Source organism: Primulina eburnea, chromosome 13 (assembly GCF_022965805.1).
Source record: "Primulina eburnea isolate SZY01 chromosome 13, ASM2296580v1, whole genome shotgun sequence".
NCBI lineage: Eukaryota > Viridiplantae > Streptophyta > Magnoliopsida > Lamiales > Gesneriaceae > Primulina > Primulina eburnea.
The window spans coordinates 22,297,372-22,304,065 of record NC_133113.1 but is presented as its reverse complement, the minus strand read 5'-3'; positions in this window follow the sequence as shown (position 1 = coordinate 22,304,065).

Below are 6,694 nucleotides of genomic sequence, written 5' to 3'. Positions count from 1 at the left end.
TGTGAAGAAGAATGATGGCTCTATGAGGCTTTGCATTGATTACCGGGAGTTGAACAGGGTTACAGTGAGAACAAATACCCACTTCCGAGGATTGAGGATTTGTTTTACCAGTTGCAGGGAGCTTTGATATTCTCCAAGATAGATCTGTGTTCCGGTTATCACCAGTTGAGGGTGAAAGATGCGGACGTTTCCAAGACTGCTTTTAGGACCCGTTATGGCCACTACGAGTTCCTTGTGATGCCGTTAGGTCTGACGAATACGACAGCGATTTTCATGGATCTCATTAATCGCGTATTTCAGCCGTATCTTGACAAGTTTGTGATAGTATTCATAGAAGACATTCTCGTCTACTTCAAGAATCAAGAGGATCACAGCAGACATCTGACCACAGTGTTGCAGACCTTGCAGAAGCGTAAGTTATTCGCAAAGTTCAGTAAGTGTAAATTCTGGTTAGAGAAGGTGACATTCTTAGGCCATATTGTTTCTAGCAGCGATATCGAGGTAGAACCAGCGAAGGTTGCAACAGTTAGAGATTGGGTTGTGCCGCAGAATGCATCACAGATCCGCAGTTTTCTCGGGCTAGCAGGATATTATCGGAAGTTCATTAAGGGATTCTCCTCTATTGCCATTCCACTCACATCATTAACCAAGAAGAATGCTAAATTTTTGTGGAGCGATGAGTGCCTGAAGAGCTTCGATACTTTGAAGCAATCTCTTATCTCAGCACCAGGTTTGGCCATGCCGTCAGGGCCCGGAGATTTTGTGTTGTATACCGATGCTTCGAAGCTCGGTTTGGGCGCAGTATTGATGCAGCATGGGAAGGTGATAGCGTATGCTTCTCGTCAGCTGAAAATCCATGAGAAGAATTACCCTACCCATGATCTAGAGTTGACCGCCGTAGTTTTTGCCTTGAAGATTTGGAGGCATTATTAGTATGGAGAGAAGTGCCAAATCTTTACCGACCACAAGAGCCTCAAGTATTTCTTTACGCAGAAGGAGCTGAACATGCGTCAGAGGCGTTGGTTGGAGCTTGTGAAGGATTATGACTGTGAAATTAGATACCACCCGGGTAAACCTAATGTAGTTTCGGATGCATTGAGCAGAAAAGCCGTAGTGATGGCTCATTTGACAGTTTCGAGACATCTTCAGACTGAGATGCAGAGGTTTGGTCTAGAGACTTATCCTCGAGGTAGAGTTCCCCGTCTATCTACCTTGACTATTCAGTCCTCTCTTCTAGACCGTATTCGCAGTGGTCAGTCAGCAGATGAGCAGTTGGCAAAGTGGAAGCAGAGAGATGAGGCCAAGGGCAGTGTCTTGTATACAGTGAGCGACGGCATTGTGAGATACCGAGACAAGATGTGGGTTCCCAGCAGTGGTTCTATTCGAGAAGATATCTTATCAGAGGCCCACATGTCGCCGTACTCTGTCCATCCAGGGAGTACAGAGATGTACAAAGATCTGCAGTTATTGTATTGGTGGCCGGGAATGAATAAGGACATCAGACGGTTTGTATCCGAGTTTCTGACTTGCCAGTTAGTGAAAGCGGAGCATCAGAGACCAGCAGGTTTGCTAAAACCTCTTCATATTCCAGAGTGGAAGTGGGAGAATGTTACCATAGACTTCGTGACCGGTTTGCCGAAGTCAGTCAGAGGATCAAATGCCATCTGGGTGATTGTTTATCGTCTTACCAAATCAGCTCACTTTTTGCCTATTAAGACGACTTTCACCATGATTCAGTATGCAGAGTTGTATATCCGAGAGATAGTCCGACTGCATGGCATTCCCGTTTCTATCGTGTCGGACAGAGACCCCAGATTCACTTCCTCGTTTTGGAAGAGTTTGCATTCGACCATGGGTACGAAGTTTCTGTTTAGCACATCTTTCCATCCGCAGACAGATGGGCAGTCAGAGCGAGTTATTCAGATCTTGGAGGATCTTCTCCGTGCTTGTGTGATTAATTTCTCTGGGATTTGGGAGTCGAACTTGCCATTGGTAGAATTCACCTATAACAATAGTTTCCAGTCATCTATAGGTATGGCCCCGTTTGAAGCACTATATAGCCGTAAGTTTAGGTCTCCTGTTCATTGGGATGAAGTAGGGGAGAGAGCAGAGTTGGGTCCAGAGATTATTCAACAGGCTGCCGATGTAGTAGTGAAGATTCGTGATAGGATGAGGACTGCTCAGAGTCGACAGAAGAGTTATGAGGATCAGAGGAAGAGAGACCTAGAGTTTGCCGTGGGCGACCATGTCTTTGTGAAGGTGGCACCTATTTGGGAAGAAAGGAAAGCTCAGTCCGAGATTCATTGGACCATTTGAGATCCTCGACAGAGTTGGGAAACTAGCTTATCGTGTGGCTCTTCCGCCGAATCTGGCCGGAGTACACAATGTGTTCCACATCTCTATACTGAGGAAGTATATGGCAAATCCTTCGCATGTTCTGAACTTTGAGCCGTTGCAGCTTACTCCGAACCTGTCCTATGAGGAGAGACCAGAGCAGATATTAGACAGAAAGGAGAAGAAGCTTCGGAACAAGCTGGTTAAGCGAGTGAAGGTCAAATGGCTCAACCATTCAGAGGAGGAAGCTACATGGGAGCTTGAGCCAGAGATGAGGAGTCGTTATCCGGAGTTATTCGGTGAGTTTTAATTTCGAGGACGAAATTTCTTTTAAGGGGGGAGGGATGTAGAATCCGTAAATTAGACTACGTATATAAGTCACGCATAATTCCTAGTATTTAAATTAAAATGATTTTTTTTTGCATGAGTATTTAAATTCCTTTCTTTAAATTTAATTATGTTAATGCAGTAGTTTAGTTGATATCTTTTCAGTTAAATAAGTGAGGCCGGATTGGAGTTGGAGTTTTGAGATAAAATTTAATATTAAGAAAACATTCCTAGAACTTATTTAAGATAAATAATAAGTTAATTTAATGTAAAAGAACTTTAAAGAAAGTTGAAGAATTTAATTAATTAGAACGTAAATAGTAAATAAATTCTTTTAGGTTCAATAATTAATTTAAAATCCTAAATTAAATACATGACCAATTGAGATAAGTTAACTAGGCTTATTTTATTAAAAAAAAATGTAACTTAATATGTTAGTAATTTCTTTTAAGAATTTAACCATGCATGCAAGATAATGTCTATCCTAAACTAATTTATTAATTCACTAAAATACTTAATGAGTAGATAAAATTTTAAATATTTAAAATACAAGATTTTAGCAATATTCCTACTTAATTTAGTGTCCAAATTTCGGCCCCCTAATTATCTAATCAAATCATGCTCATTTTGGCAACTCTCTATTTGATATCTTTCCCTTAACCCTCTCTTGGTACACATAATTCCTACACTTTTAAATCCCCGATAATTAATAATTAAGCACTTTCTTCCACCTCATTAAACCATTTTATCAGCCTAGAAAATTCCATAATCTCGAGAGTCAAAAGGAAGGAAGGAAGGAAAATCATTCTTTATATCATTCCATTTCCTTGATATTGCAACTTCCCTCCAAAGCATTTTTGACTCCCTTATTTTCCTAGCAGCCCCCTTCATTCCATAACACTCTTCTTCCCTCCCCCACACTCGAAAATTATGAAGAAATATCAGAAAAAAATCGCCCCTTTCAGCAGCAAGATATCGTGAGTAGCAAGAGAGAAAACAAAAGAAGAAAACTATGTCTCCGTCGCGCCGAATCGTCTTATTAATTCGTGTCCTTTTCAAACGATTTCCAGGCATGCATATACCATCCCTTGCTCTTCAATCAAGTTGTATTTATATTTTTATAAACCAACATGTGAGCATGAATCATGAAAAAATCGAAATATGGACAACAACTTTGTCAAATTCTGCACAGATTTTTATTCCCTTGTGCTTCACGTTTCTGTTGTTTATGATGGTTCATGGTTGGGCTCGTTTCCAGGCTCCCAAGGCTGCATCTAGACATGTTCTAGGACATGTTAGGATCATATCGGGCCATTCGTTCAAGCCCCATGTGTAAGAAAATTGTGACCCGTAACCGTAAAATAAACGTGTTGAAAAAATTTGTACACGACAGCCTCAAATTTTGAAAAATTGAGATGCGTATACAAATTTGGTTTGAATCTCGAGCTCCCAAAACACTCAGTGATGGTATGAGTGTGCCTATAAATACCGAAGGCATTGAGGTCCCTAAACACACAATCTCATACAGAAAATACACTATCTAAAAGAGTATCAGAGTGTTTAGAAGGCTTCAATCTAAAGGAAATCAGAAAGCTTCAACAAATTTTCAATGGCCGGAGGTAATTCTCGATCCGCTTCCGCATATTATATATCATGTTTATATATACGTAGAAACATGATTTTGAGAATAAAAACTCTAACATATGGTATCAGAGCCAGTGATACCTCTACCTTGAAAATTTGTTTTCTGAAAAATACGCGATATCATAAAATTTATTTTGAAGTTTTTGTATATGAAACTTACCTGGAATTTGTTCTCGGCTGCATCTTGAAGATGAAAATATTACGTTTTCTGATTTCTGAAAATTTTTTGAGAAAAGAAATTTTCAGACGAAGGGAAAATTTTATTCCAGAGAGAATGAAGATGATCGATATAATGAAGATGCCTTTGTGATTGAATCATTATAAAATGCATGCGTGATTGAACCATTATTAAATGCCTTTGTGATTGAATCCAACATGCCACGTGAAGTCATCAGAAAAATTAAATGCATGCAAATTTTATATTATTTTAATTTTTTTAAAAAAAATATAATTATATTAAATGTGAGACCCACAAAAATTGACAAAATTGTCAATTCTCGGTAATGTTTTTTAATTATTATTATTATTATTATTTTAATAATAATAATTAATTAATAAATAATGATTAATGTGTTATTAGGTTATATGTTTAATTCGATATACATATAACATTTGGTTAAATAATTTTTACACATTAAAATAATTTGAAGTTCGATGCAATTTTCAATACATTTTAAGAAATTATTTTTGCATGTTAGATATTGTGTCAAATATTATGGATATTTATTTGATATGGACCTGCAAATTTAATATTATATTTGCATTTATTTTGAAGTTTTTTTTAAAATGCAAATTGTATTGAAATTTTTTTTTGGTAAATCAAAATTCACATTATGTTCATATTAAATTATATTGAGTTGTTTATAACTTGAAATGAACATATCAAGTAAGATGTGAATATAAAATTTTAAAATATTTCAGATGTTCACAAATGAACAAATAATTCTCACTTTATCACTACTCTGATAAAAGAGAAAAACTGATGAGTAGCCCACATTTTCACGTAAATGTGATCCTCACTTTATCACTACTCTGATTGAAGAGAAAAACTGATGCGAAACATATTTGTTCATATTAAGTAAAAATGTGAATATAAAGTTATTTAATGAAAAAATTTGGCTTATAAAGATTCACATAAATGTGGATAATTAAGTTGAATAATAATTATAAAGTGACGTAAGAAAACATCATCCGAGGGAGTTCTTCATAGATCGGTTTAAATTGCCTTGACTAGCCACTGGTCTCCCTGAGGAATGTTGCTCTGTATAGGAGTTAGGTATTTAAAGGGCCTTAGCTCTACCTATCTTTCCTGAGAGCACTCTTGGAAAGTGTTGATTGCGAAATAATTATTATATAAAGCATTAAGTAAAGCCAAAATTTTGTCCCGTGAACCGTATAATTTTAAATAATTGAGGAATAGCCACAGCATCTTTAATTATGAAAAATTATGCATTAAGTGGATTTGGATCACATAATGGACATCAATTGTAATTAATTATATAGACATAATAAATTTTACCCCACAAGGATTTTTATTATATTTATATAACTAATTAGGTTAAAATATCAAAATATATTTTTTTTAATTTACCCACAGGAGTTAAGGAAAATTCATTTTGATAGTTTTATCATAAAGTTATAGAAAAATATTATTGAATTAAAATTTTAGCCCACAGGCAAATTTTATGTCATTAGATTTTTAAAACATGAATTACATTGGTAAAACATGATATTGTCTCAAAAAATTTTAAGCATATGATATTTTGTGCAGTTATGCAACCTGCGAGTTTTTCTGATATGAAATGTGACATTCCCGAACTAAAGGGCGATAACTATAAAATATGGAAAGAAATAATTCTTCTTCAATTAGGGTGGATGGATATTGATTATGCTATACAGAAAGACGAACCATCTGCTATTACTGAAAACAGCATTCCGGATGATGTTGATCTTTATGAAAAATGGGAGCGATCTAATCGACTCCGCGTAATGTTCATAAAGACCAAAATCTCTGCTGGTATGCGTGGTTCTGTCGATCAGCATAATAATGTCAGAGACTTACTGAAGGCTATTGATGAACAATTTCAGTCTTCAGATAAAGCAATTGCCAGTACCCTAATTATGGAATTCTCTTCATTAAGGCTCACCAGTGTGAGAGGTGTGCGAGAGCACATCATGAAGATGCGGGATATTGCGGCTCGGCTCAAGACACTTGAAGTGGAAATTTCTGAGACTTTTCTTGTGCACTACATTCTATGCACTCTTCCACAACAATATGGACCCTTCAAAATTTCCTACAACACACATAAGGATAAATGGTCAATCAATGAATTAATGACCATGTGTGTTCAAGAGGAAGGAATGTTGTTAATGGAAACGAGTGATAATG